The sequence below is a fragment of the Ranitomeya imitator genome, chromosome 1 (assembly GCF_032444005.1).
Source record: "Ranitomeya imitator isolate aRanImi1 chromosome 1, aRanImi1.pri, whole genome shotgun sequence".
NCBI classification, from domain to species: Eukaryota; Metazoa; Chordata; class Amphibia; order Anura; family Dendrobatidae; genus Ranitomeya; species Ranitomeya imitator.
Window position 1 is genome coordinate 497,546,960 of NC_091282.1, and position 14,895 is coordinate 497,561,854.

Here is a 14,895-nt window from a genome sequence, read left to right on the forward strand (position 1 = left end):
TCTGCTGTGGATATTTTTGGAAGGGTTTTAATACTGACCGCACAGAACTCTGTCCTATCCTTTCCTATTTTAGCTAGAGTGGCCTCTTTTGCTAAATCCTGTTTTCTGCCTACGTGTGTCTTTCCTCTCCTACTCGCAGTCAATATTCGTGGGGGCTGCCTATCCTTTGGGGTTCTGCTCTGAGGCAAGATAGTATTCCTATTTCCATCTATAGGGGTATTTAGTCCTCCGGCTGTGACGAGGTGTCTAGGTCTTGTTGGGCACACCCCACGGCTACTTCTAGTTGCGGTGTCAGATCAGGATTTGCAGTCAGTACAGTTACCACCTACTCCAGTGAAAGTTATTCATGCGGCTCCAAGGTCACCGGATCATAACACATTGTATCATTAATAGGTTTGTCTAATAGTTTAGAAATCAACTTTAAAGGGATTGTTATTGTTCTTCTCGTGTTCTTTTTTAGTGACCTTGCCTATTAGAAAACAATTTGTTAGGGCTAGCGGAATGCACCGAGTAATAGGTAGGTATCTACAAGGTGCATTCGCAGCCCGAGGTCCACCGTGCAGAGATATCTGCTGCTAAGTAATGGCGGATGGACTCTGAGCTCACACGTGGGTTAAGCTCAGGGGTGGATTAAGGGTAGCCAGGGCCCCGGGCTGTTCACACACTGTGGGCCCCCCCGGTCATGTGACGGGGGTCATGTGACGGGGGTCATGAGATGGGGGTCATGATATACCCGAACCAGATTATTCCAGAAAAATGGCCGGGCTCTACTCTACTGTAACCTATTAAATATTTGTTAAAATCTGCAATACAATTTAGGTATATCTTGACCAATAATATCACATACAAGGAACAAATACCACCGCACCATGACCAGACCACAAATTACAACCACAGTGATCGAATAATATCACATACAAGGAACCACATATTACCACTTGGTGACCAAATAGCACATACAAGGGACAAATACCACAACACCATTTCCAGACCACATATTACCACCATATAGTGACTGAATACTACAATACTGATCAGTAATGAAAAAAAACAAAAAACACAATACTATCACCATAAGTGCCAGTATTCACAGGAGATCTGTAATTAGTATGCAGTGTCTGTGTAGAGGTAATACAGAGATCACTGGTGGTATTATACACAGGAGCTCTGTATATAATGTATAGGTAATACAGTGATCACTGGTGACATTGTACACAGGACCTTTGTATATAGTATACAGTGTATAGTGTCAGTGTATAGGTAACACTGACTCACCAGTGACGTCTCTAGGTGAAGTCCTTCATCTTTCATCCAGCACAGACCGCCATCATTTCTTCCAGCCAGGACTCGTTTCTACAGGAAATAACACAGTTATCTCGAGCTCCGCTTGCAGAACACATTACTTAATTTTTCACAACTTCTACATTACACCACATGAAGATAAAAAGGCGATATAGTGTCACTCTGCACAGTAACAGGACCGCCCACCCATTTAGAACAGTATACTCAAAAAATAAAATAAATACATCACTGCAGTAATAATATCCCTTAATTAGCCCCTATGGTAATAATATTCCCCACCCTGGCCCCGTTTATCTCATTCCTGGCTCCAGCCATATGTTCTCCCATCCTGCACTCATGAGTATCCATTCTACACCATATGATCTCCCCATCCTGCCCCATCTGTCTCCATCGTATCCATCCTGCCCCATAATCCAATCCCGCCCCATGTCTCCAATCATGCCCCGTGTCTACATTCTGCCCATGCCTCCAGCCCTGCCCCCAGTGTGTCCAGCATATTACCCCCAGTGTGTCCAGCATATTACCCCCAGTGTCTCCAGCAATCTGCCCCAGTATGTCCAGCATATTGCCCCCAGACAGTGTGTCCAGCAATCTGCCCCAGTGTGTCCAGCATATTACCACCAGTGTGTCCAGCAATCTGGCCCAGTGTCTCCAGCATTGCCCCAGTGTGTCCAGCAATCATCTGCCCCAGTGTCTCCAGCATTGCCCCTGTGTGTCCAGCAATCATCTGCCCCAGTGTCTCCAGCAATCTGCCCCACTGTCTCCAGCAATCTGCCCCACTGTCTCCAGCATTGCCCCACTGTCTCCAGCATTGCCCCCAGTGTGTCCTCCAATCTGCCCCACTGTCTCCAGCATTGCCCCCAGTGTGTCCTCCAATCTGCCCCAGTGTCTCCAGCATTGCCCCCCAGTGTGTCCTCCAATCTGCCCCAGTGTCTCCAGCATTGCCTAGTGTGTCCTCCAATCTGCCCCAGTGTCTCCAGCATTGCCCCCAGTGTGTCCTCCAATCTGCCCCACTGTCTCCAGCATTGCCCCCAGTGTGTCCTCCAATCTGCCCCAGTGTCTCCAGCATTGCCCTTAGTGTGTCCTCCAATCTGCCCCAGTGTCTCCAGCATTGCCCCAGTGTGTCCTCCAATCTGCCCCACTGTCTCCAGCATTGCCCCCAGTGTGTCCTCCAATCTGCCCCAGTGTCTCCAGCATTGCCCCCCAGTGTCCTCCAATCTGCCCCACTGTCTCCAGCATTGCCTCAGTGTGTCCTCCAATCTGCCCCAGTGTCTCCAGCATTGCCCCCAGTGTGTCATCCAATCTGCCCCACTGTCTCCAGCATTGCCCCCAGTGTGTCCTCCAATCTGCCCCAGTGTCTCCAGCATTGCCCCCAGTGTGTCCTCCAATCTGCCCCAGTGTCTCCAGCATTGCCCTTAGTGTGTCCTCCAATCTGCCCCAGTGTCTCCAGCATTGCCCCCCAGTGTCCTCCAATCTGCCCCACTGTCTCCAGCATTGCCCCCAGTGTGTCCTCCAATCTGCCCCACTGTCTCCAGCATTGCCCCCCAGTGTGTCCTCTAGCATTGCCCCCCAGTGTGTCCACCGATAACTGATCCAAAAAAACAAAAAAAAACAAGCAGTCTCCTCACCTGTCCGCGCTCCAGGCGGCGAGCTCCCTGCAGCAACGCACACTCGCCGGCGACTGACAATGACGTCAGACGCCGGCGACATGTGCGCTGCGGCCGACATCAGCCGCCAGCCTCCAATTGGCTGGCGGCTGTTGTTGTTAACTATTGACGTGCGGGCCCGCACGTCAATAGGAAACCGCCGCAGCGCCGGAAGGGGGCCGGTGAGTAGATGAGAAGGGGCCCAATGCGGGCCCCCTCTCTCTGCCCACCGGGTCCAGGGGCACATAAACGCTGCCCGGCGGGCAGTCACAGACACAGACGATTAGCGGAGGGTCAATCTGTGCGGTAGCCCAGGGCCTCCCCAGACCACTGGGCCCTGGGCTACCGCCCATATTGACCCTCTGATAATCCGCCCCTGGTTAAGCTTCACCCCGTGTGAACTGGTAGCGTACTCTGTTGCCTCACAGAGTTGCGCTGTACACAAAACTAATACCCTAACTAGGGTTGTGCTTGCTCTGGAACTCTTCTGTGCTAACCGCACACATGAAGGAACCAGATGCTAAGCCAAGGCTAATTGCCCCCACTGATGCTAGCTGCCTGCCTGAGTGTACAGTCCCAATGCTAACAGCTTCACACCACATAAGAACAGAGTGGTATCGTATCCACTGGCATAAGCCAAAACACATTTGATACTAGCGCATGGCCGTGCGGCCATGCGAGTCTTATATAGCTGCAGTAAGTAAAAGACCTTCCTAGAAGGACCAATGAGAGACTGCCATACCTGAGCATGAGACCCTAAATCTCCACTGAGAGATCTTGACTTGGGCATGCTCAGTGTGTGCAAAGCAGGACTTAGTCCTAGCACCTACAGGACCTTCCTGAAAGGACCAATGGACTTAGGTGCCGTATCTGACCATGTGACCCTCGATCTCCACTGAGAGATCTTACTCAGGGCATGCTCAGAATGAGAAAAGCAGGACTTAGTCCCAGAAGCGTCTGCTCGCTGCTGCCCAGAACTGACTTCAATGGCAGAAGCAGGAAATGCAGCAGTAACGCTTTGTACAGAGTAGGACTGAGCAAGACGCTGGGACTGATGTCTCCGCTGAGCAGACTCCACTGCGGCAGGAGAAGAATGGGAGACCACAGCAGAGATGGCCCGAGATTCCCCCTGTGCAGAGGCGGGAACTTGACCCCTAACACAATTCTTGAGCAATAATCCTTAGATTGTTTAGTTTCTATATTAAGTATGATTACTCAGACATGGCTTTACCATTCTTGCCAAGAGGGTGTATTTCTAAACAGTGGCATTCTGTCAGCACTGAATGGACAGAGTTTCTTGGTGATATCCTGTTGACAATTAAATTGGCAACACCGAATTGTTAGTTTATAAATACATTTCCAGTAACCATGCTAGTGGAATGGAATAATGCCGAGTTCTAAGAAAAGAAGTTTCAAAATTACAATTTTATTGTGAATATAAGTAAAAAATATATTAAAAAAAACTGGGAGAGTTGAAGATTAGGATTATGTTTAAATTTAGTTTTCATAAAGTAATAATGTATGTGAACTCTTACTCTACTGAATCTTGTGATAAATCTATTGTCCAAATCAGGGTTCCCATTCTATCAGTTATTCATATTATATTACTAAATATGCTATATAGATAAAAAGTCTTCAATATGCTTGATTAAAATGTTAAAAATGAATCATCATAACTTTTTTCTAAATGTGTAATTTAAGGAGGAAATTACAGGTTTGCTTTAAAAGAAACAAAATTACTTATATGCCATCAAGGTCAGTTGAGCGCCAATAATCATGAGTTATTTCCTTAAATAAGCAGTTTTAATACTAGCTATTCTTTTAATCTACTCATGGTTAGCTTCCATAAGAACTATGTTAAAAATGTGGCCGCAGGGTGCAGTACCGAAGGTGGCAAGCTATAATAATAGATTTTTTCCAGCAAGAAATAGCATGCTTGATTTGTTGTGACTGAGCGGGATAGGATTAGCAAATTACATTTCTATTCATTTAAACTGCATGTAGCGTAAAAAAAATCACATGTGACTTAGACTGCGATCCTGTCAGAGTACAGAAGCAAAACCATTAACACCAAATAAAACCAGATACAAAATACCAGCATGCTTCCCAGGAAAGCTCTTATTCAGAAGGAAAATGTTCCCATCAGAACACGCACAGCTCTTTCTGAAATACATGCACCCTTGTTTTCTTCCAGAGACGAGGTTGACTGTTTCCTTAGCTGCAGCCACTGCAACTTCTTTTAAGATGGTAGTGACGGGCAGGTGTCTTTGTGCTAATTATTCATTATCCATTCATCTGGAGAATTATTGTGGCTCCATTACAGCTCATAGAGTCTTCTGTAAGACAAGTCTACCAGTTTGCTTTCTACGAGCAACTTATCTAGATAATGGCATTGATTGTGATGACTTTGTAAGGAGTAGCACATGTCTACACTTGACCTGAAGTGCTCTAGCAAGTAGCTAATAACAGTCCATCAGGAAGGATAACAAAACTACAAATGCTAGCAGAAAAAAAAATCAACACCGCTTTTTCGGCTGCTAAGTAACCCATGCTTGTGATCAGCAATGTTGGCTGTGGGAAAGAAAGATGAGCTTGGCTTGTCAGCCACTAATCACTTCTCCAAGACAATGATAAAAAAGGCTCACTATGATTCGCTTTATGTTCCTTGTTTCTCAAAGGCTTGCAATTGGAATTATATTCAGAGCGAAGAAACACTTTGCCCGATGTTTGTGCTCCCTGTTATTTATGGACATATTTGCACAGTTTTAGAGTTCTTTTGTAGAACAACAAGAGTCCTATAATCTCTATTGCAAATTGACAATCAAGCAGATTAGTTAAGTGGAGTATGGCTTAAGGTACCTTCACATTAAGCGACGCTGCAGCGATACCGACAACGATCCGGATCGCAGCAGCGTCGCTGTTTGGTCGCTGGAGAGCTGTCACACAGACCGCTCTCCAGCGACCAACGATGCCGGTAACCAGGGTAAACATCGGGTAACTAAGCGCAGGGCAGCGCTTAGTAACCCGATGTTTACCCTGGTTACCATCCTAAAAGTAAAAAAAAACAAACGCTACATACTTACCTACAGCCGTCTGTCCTCCAGCGCTGTGCTCTGCACTCCTCCTGTACTGTCTGTGTGAGCACAGCGGCCGGAAAGCAGAGAGGTGACGTCACCGCTCTGCTTTCCAGCTGACCGACGCTCACAGCCAGTGCAGGAGGAGTGCAGAGCACAGCGCTAGAGGACAGACGGCTGTAGGTAAGTATGTAGCGTTTGTTTTTTTTACTTTTAGGATGGTAACCAGGGTAAACATCGGGTTACTAAGCGCGGCCCTGCGCTTAGTTACCCGATGTTTACCCTGGTTACCAGTGAAGACATCGCTGGATTGGTGTCACACACGCCGATCCAGCGATGTCAGCAGGAGTCCAGCAACGAAATAAAGTTCTGGACTTTATTCAGCGACCAACGATCTCCCAGCAGGGGCCTGATCGTTGGTCGCTGTCACACATAACGATTTCATTAACGATATCATTGCTACGTCACAAAAAGCAACGATATCGTTAACAATATCGTTATGTGTGAAGGTACCTTTAGCATATGGAATAGTCTTTAAACCATTTTGTAACAATACAAAAAGTAATTTACTAAAATCAGGAAACTTTAGGGCGATCACAGGATTTCATTGTGCACAAACACAAATCCAACTGTCCAGGTGACACACTTTCTTGCACACTCTTACTTCATGTAAGTGATTCAGTAAAATGTGTAAATTCTTTAATTTATTTAACTATGGTTCCATACAACAGAAACATAAATATGGCCCAAAAAAGAAATGCATTGTACTACCTATCAACAACAAAAACCTATTCCTATAAAAAGTAGAAGACTAAGTCCAATAAAATGGTGGTAAACTCCTGGAGGAAACAAATGCAAAATACGAGTTGGGGGTAAATCTGTTCCATCTGGTTTTCCACGTGTTATATTTTCAGTTTGTGGGTCGAATTTTCTTTTGTTTGCTAATTTAATTTAATTATCATTTATGCCTTTTATTGGGGAACACATCACATTGGATTTATTTATTTTTGACCTTTTATTTTCAGCTACTGGGTCTCATTTGTACAATAATTGTATAATGTCCTGGCCTACTGTATTATTGTATTTATTGTAATTGTATATTGTGTTGTGGTTCAAATTGTCCCTCTGGGGCAACATTCAGTAAGTCAGTTATCTTCTCACATAACTCACCTGACATACCTGAACACCCAATAAGATGTTGAGAAATTAAGTAATTATTGTGTATACTATACCACTCAACACTGATGATATCAAGGGGGTTATAATGTGGCATGAGGGGGCATGGCCTAAGCCAATTTATACATGGGGTATAATCAAGTCTAGGCCGCTTTAATCCTGGTTATAGTCTAGACTCAGGGTATACTATGGCCTGTTACACTGGTCAATTGAAGGAGTAGCTAAGAAAATAACTTAGAGCCCAAAAAATAATTAGTCATCTCAGTTTGTTTTCATTCATTACATATCTTAATTGTAAGTATTTTGATAATTCAGTAAGAAAATAAGAAACTCATGTTGATAAAAAGTCAGAGTAGCAAAGCCAATGAATAGTTCTGCTAACATTTCTGCGTGACTGATAAAGAGCTTTAGGATTAAAAGAACTGCATATTTTAGTCTTTTTATTTCAGCACAGATCAGTTTAATTTCCATAGCATACTGAAACTAGTGTCTATTGCTAAATTGGTGAACCTGCAGTTCACTTGACTGCTTCCTACTAGCATGATAAAGCTGCCAATGATCTTCAAATCCTTGCTTTTCCCCCCAAATTAACCACATAGGTTGCCTAACTTTCTTGTATCAAAACCAACAACAGGGGATCTCTTCAGATAAATGACAAACTTTTACCAAATGCATACATAAAAATACATAAACTTGCTAAAGATCCAAGCTGCAATACAATGTTCTGTTATTTGGTTGTAAAGTGTGTTTGATTTTACAACATTTTACAATTCTAGAAATCACAATGAACACAATGCTAGAAAAGTAAAAACAGTATTTTTGGTGAAAGTGAAAATGTCAAACAAAAATATGAGTGCTGATAGTGAAATAAGTATTCCAAAAAATGTTTTCCTAAACCTGTCTAAATGTGTATGCAATTTAGTGAAAAAGCAATAATATAGTTGCTGATCGCCGTTTTCCACGATTTCCAGAGCTACTTCAGTCCTCTTCTCACTCACATGCCTGAAATTCCAACTTGCCAGAAGACTTTGGAGTTTCTACTGACAAGCAAAAGGGTAACACTGTTTTGAACTTCTGACATGCAGGCTCCATATCTCACCATCAACTACTGCTTCGAACATGAGACTACCATCATTTTATGGACAATCATCTTGGCGATCTCATACATACAATTATGTGAAAAAGTGTTTGCCCCTTTCTGATTTCCTATTCTTTTGAAAGTTTGTCACACTTAATTGTTTCAAATCACCAAACAAATTTAAATATTAGACAAAGATAACCCATGTAAACACAAAATGAAGTATTTAAAGGAAGGTTTATATTAAGATAAAAGGAAATGTAAACCTACAGGTCCCTGTGTGGAAAAGTGATTGCCCCCTAAACCTAATAACTGGTTTGGCCACCATTAGCAGCAAGAACTGTGATCAAGCATTTGCGATAACTGACAATGAGTCTTTTACAATGATCTGGAGGAAATTTGGCCCACTCATCTTTGCAGAATGGTTGTAATTCAGCCACACTGAAGGGTTTCCGAGCATGAACTGCCTTTTTAAAGTCATGCCACAGCATCTAAATCAGATTAAGGTCAGTACTTTATCCAGACCACTCCAAAGTCTTAATTTTGTTTTTCTTAAGCCATTCAGAGATGGATTTGGTGTGTTTTGGATCATTGTCCTGCTGCACAACCCAAGTGTGCTTCAGCTTGAGGTCAGAAATAGATGGAAGGACATTGTCCTTCAGGATTTTTTGGTAGACAGCAGAATTCATGGTTCCATTTCCAACAGCAAGCTTTCCAGATCCTGAAGCTGCAAAAAACTGAAGCAGCAAAAAAAAAACCAGACCATCACACTACCACCACATTTTACTGTTAGTGTGATGTTCCTTTTCTGAAATTCTGTGTTACTTCTACACCAGACGTAAGGGGACATACACCTTCCGAAAAGTTAAACTTTTACCTCCTCAGTCCACAGAGTACTGTCGCAAAAGTTTTGGGGATCATCAAGATATTTTCTAGCAAAATTGAGAGAAGCCTTTATGTTTTTATGGCTCAGCAGTGGTTTTCATCTTGGAACTCTGCCATGCAAACATTTTTTACCAGTCTCTTTCTTATGGTGGAGTCATGAACACTGACCTTAACTGAGGAAAATGAGGTCTACAGTTCTTTGGATCTTGCTGTGGGGTCTGTTGTGACCTCTTGGATGAGTTGTCTCATGCTCCCTAGACTTATAGTTTGAAAGTCACATCCGGCTAACACATATATCCCTGTGTGATCCAGCAAGTTGGAATTTCAGTCACATGAATGAGAAGAGCACCAGAACAGTATTGAAAGCTGGGGAAAATGATGATCAGCTAAAGTTTTATTGCACTTACATACACAGGCCATGCATTTTTGCTGTTTTATGAATGTCCCTGTCTGACTATATTACATTGTGATCTGTCAACAAGGCACAGATCCCATAAATTTCTCACCAGTTGGAAACGCACTTTTTTCTTATTTTGTAAGGATTATCCCTTCAGTAAAATATGCAAAGTTTAAATAATACTCTTTTTTAACAACATTTTTGAAATCTTAGTTTACAGCAATACCATTATCAAATAACAGAGGTCATTTTCTGGAAGTGTAACTTCTATGTTCTGAGCCACATTTAGCAAGTACTCATGAAACTGATATTTTGTCAATTTCTTGCCAATATTTTTATTTAAACATCATTGCAAAACTTCCTGCTTCTGCTCAATTCAAGAGTACATGATGGAAACTTCTAGGCCAACTAAGGCTGATATTTCATGTGAACTGAAAAGACTTATACTCCACAAAGTCACACTGTTGTTAACAGATATCTTGCTATGTCCAAAGGAACCAAAGTTACACAAGCCAATTTTTGGTAACACAAACGTAGCAAAATAGATTATGTGCAACAGTAGGGAAGAAACAGGAGTCAAGCAAGGCGGATCAAATAGGTAGTCAGATATACTAATATTAGTACTTAGGGAAACAAGCCTCGCTAGTATAAACCTAGGTGTTGCCACTGAGATCTGTGCACTTGTACTTCAAATATAACTTTTTTGGTTCACATAATGAATCCCTTCCTAAATAATTGTATTGGTTGCATCAATCATTATTATGGGAGAAAACATCTTATCTTAAATATATGCATGATTTCCTTCAAGTGTTAATGGGTTTAAAATGGCCAATAAATGATAGCCTAGCAACAATAGATATGAAAAAATTAAAAGTTCTGAATATATACGATTTGCATGAGAAGAGCTTCATTTTGTCTATTAAATAATGCTGTTACATTTGGCACAAAATGGTATTTTCAAAAAGTGGGGATTGCTATGGGGACTCCAGTGGCATGAACATTTGCTAATTTATTTTAAGCTGTCTTTGAAAACAAATATATACTGTACTGGGCAAACATTTTAGCTAGGTGTGAAAAAATGCTACAAATAAAAATGCTTTGGAAATATAAAAGGGTTAGTTTATCTCTATCAATTAAATCAAAATTAAGTCAGTATTCAAGGCATCATTTTTTTGGGATACTCTGGCACATAGTACATGTTTGGAACTATAAAGGAAGTTTTTTTTTTTCACGACTTGCTGAGCGCCGCATTTTTCCTTCATTACTTGGACTGAATTCGATTCCAATTCCTGAAGTGGAAATTTTTTCCTTTTAGGGAAAGATGTTCCTTTCATTCCAATGTTCGGATTTGATTCTGTTCACTAAATAATAACTACTAATATACAGAGGAATGATTTCTGAAATAGTACATTAATATGTATCTAACTATCTATATGTTAGGGCTAGCGGAACGAACCGAGTATAGGAAGGAAACAACAAGGTGCGTTCGCAGCCCGGGGTCCACCGTGCAGAGATATCTGCTGCAAAGTAATTGGCGGCACTATATGGTGGTATAAGTGAACTCTGTTAACTTCACAGAATCGCAAAGATATGAAAACGCTGTACCCTGTTAACCTCACAGAGGATCACAGCTACCTAACTGAGCAAAGCAAGAGTGTTCATGCAGTCAGCATAGCACACAAACTCCTCACCGAAGGTGCTGGAATTCTAGGGGCTTATTTCAGCCAGGCCCTGAATCCAGGCATACCAAACTCCTTACTGGAGGTGCCGTATTCTAGGGGCTTGTTTCAGCCAACCCTGACCACATGCAGACATGACCACTAAATAGCAAAGCTCATAACATAGGTTGATACTAGCGCATGGCTGTGCGGCCATGCGAACCTTTTATAGCTGCAGCAGACAAGGACCTTCCTAGTGGTCCAATGGGAGCTGCTACAGGGCCTGAGCGTGTGACCCCTGACCTCCAATGAGAGGTCCTCCCGCAGGCATGCTCAGTGTGTGCAAAGAAGGACTTAGTCCCAGTAAAGCATGCTCGCCGCTGACCAGTGCAGGCTACATCAGCAGAGCCTGGGAAGGCAGCAGTAACCCTTTGCACAGTATCAGACAGAGTGAGACGCTGGGACCGATGTCTCCACTGAGCAGGCTCCACTTCTGCTGATGTAGAATGGGAGACTGCAGTAGACGTGGTTCGAGATTCCCCCTGTGCAGCGGCGGGAACTCGACTCCTAACACTATATCTATCTAGACATCTAATTATTCATTTATCTATGTTCAATCACTTAACTTATTTTTATTGTTGATGACGTACATCTGGCAAAGTGACAGCAAAATCTGTCCACTGCATTTGTGGGTTAGCAATTAACATTGCAATTAACTTTTTGTCCAGCACATTTAAAAAGTTATATTAACACTTGTACAAAGGTTTAGGATTCCATTTACTTCAACAGAAGCATGGACTGGGCACAAATACTGTAGATATACTATAATATATTTGTGAATTTAAAAATAATAATTTGAACAGAAATATTTTGAGATACATTTAATTTTTCAAAATAAATTATGTAAGTATACTTTAAGTATACTCCTATATTAGATAACAGCTAAATAAGCCAGGGATTTACAGTGGGAGGAAACTCCTCAAATAACTTTAATGAATCATAGCTCAATTTCTGATCCAAAGCGACTTTGCCTATTTTAATAAGTTGTTGATTTTAAATGATGTATCTTTTGTGTCACCAATGATAAATTTCAGTGCATATAAGTGTTTGGGATGTTCTTCACAGAGGCACAAATGTGAATAAGATGATATTTCTCCAAGAAGAAATTTGATGTACAGATAGTGTCTCCACCCTAAATGTCTATGAAAAGTTGTTTTGCTGTCAGCTTACGGATATTATGTACAAAAATAATATAGACATAATCATGCTGTCTTCACGGCTTAAGTCGTAACACTTCTGTCTATAGTATTTAAGTATCATATAATCATCTATACGTATGATGTATCCGTAGAGCATATTTTCCCCAATCCATGGCCCCAACTGAAGTCAGGGCTCTGTGTTGGACAGCCAGGTCTCTTCACACCATGGAAACTGCTAAGAAACAATAAAATCTTTTGAAATTCAGCTTCACCAGCTTCAACAAATTTTTCAAAAAAAATTGTTTTGGAAGTAAAGCCTCCAATTGCCGTGAAAAGATTTGTGTAACACGCTGAGCTCCCCTAGAACTGTATCCAATTCATTTCCAAATAGGGTGATGCAATTTTTGAAAGAATACATCCATGATTTATTCATCCTGGACAACCCATTTAAGTGGAAGACAATCAAAAACCAAGCAACGTAATAGATAATTTCAATATTTTTAACATATATCAGAATAACAATATTTTAGACTAGTTGGCCCATGCAAAATGTTTGCACATTGGTTGTCGGGGCACAGGTAATTTCAGGAAAATCAAGTTGGTCAAATGTAAATGTATTTAATGAGATGATGTTTGAATCCATGGATCCATTATATGTCCATTTTGCAAGCCGGAGAGAAAATCGCATCATGGCACTGCACACGGATGACATACAGATCACTGTTTAGGGAACATTTCAGCGATTGTCATCCGTGTAAAACGGACTGATTTTTTTATACATTGTGTGTGACTCCAGCCTAAAGGAGATCGCCCAACATTAAACATAATGGTATTTTACTTACTGATCAGAAGGGGTCTGATTGTCAGGACCTTGCAAAAGAACCGGGGCAGCAGCATTTTTTCCCCTCCACAGCAGCACTGCCATCTATCTGCAGTGTAGGGAAGTGCAACACAGCCCTATGCATGTGAACGGAGCAGCACCCTGTACAAAAGTGCCACTTTGACAGAAAAATGATGAAGGAGAATCGACCCCATAACTGAGCGTATTTACACCATTGTATAATAATTGGGAATATCCCTTTTAAAAAAAAGTAATATCTGCAGATTATTTTAACTTTTTCTTTCCCTACAGTTGGATTTTTTTTTTCAATTTTTGCAAGGTTGTTTCCACCAATCTCTCCCATCGGGAAACAATGTACAGTCTGAGTTATGTCAACGCTGCAGTTTTTTACTTGGTGCCAGAGGTGACTCCAGGTCACCAATAAGCTGCAACCTTAGAACGAAGATACACTTTTCAATGACTGTCCAATAATATGGAAAATCTGATGGTTCAGAACCTGTCCAGTCCCTTTTAGGCTGCATTCATTTATATATTCAGTATTAAAAATCAAAGTCTTAAACAGTTAAAGTTTACTTTTATTCTACTTCCACATATGTAGTAAATAGTTTATATATACCTGCCTGAAATGGGCTGGGCAAGGAGTTCAGTAAGCTGGAAAGCCCCTAGAGCACATGTTAGGATTTGTTTCAGCTTTGTATTAGTATGCTATGGGGTAATGTGGTGCCACCTGCAGGTCATTTTTCCTTACTGCAGTTTTATGAAAATTAATGTTTAAAATGTATTTTGTGATAACATCATGGATGTGTGGTTTGTTTGGCTATTTTCTTGCTGAAGGGGGCGAGCTTACTTTTCAAATGGTGTATCATATGTGTGTTTGGGTGCAGTATGAACAGAGATACAAAGTAATCACCGAAAAAGAGTGTTTTGAAATAATATTGGGGTTTACGGATTCTTTTAATTATATGTTTACAAAAATGACACTATGTTATGGGTGGAATTAGTTTGCTATAATTTTAAGAAGTACATTAACATGCACAATATAGAGAGAATGAGATACTAAAGAATTTGTAAAAATGGATGTTTCAGGCTTAAAGGGAACCTGTCACCTTAATTTGGCGGGCCCTTTTTTTGGTCTGATGGGCAGTGTTTTCGGGTCTTTTATTCACCCCTTCCTTTCCCGCTGGCCGCACGCTGGCCGCAATATTGTCTTGAAGTTGATTTGCTTTCCTCCGTAGAACACGCGTGCGCAAAGCAATCCTGCCTTGCGCACGCACAGTGTGCGGAGGTGCCACTCTGCATCCCAGAGCTTCCAGCTAGCAAGGCAAAATCATGATAGCAAGCTGGACAAGGAAACAATGAGCAAATAATAAACTAGCAGGGACTATCAGGTCTTTCCGGGTGCTCCTAACCACCAGGTCCATAACAGAAGGCTTCTCCTAATGAAAGACTTGAAAAGTTGGGCTCAGAGGCTATCTAATTCATATGTATAAATACATGGGTGGTCAATACAAAGGACTGGCAGATGCTTCCACAGACATTACAAAAGACCAGGGGGCACTCATTACAGGTGGAAGAAAGGCGATTCCGGAGTCTAAACAGGAAAGGGTTCTTTACAGTTAGAGCAGTCAGACAGTGGAGT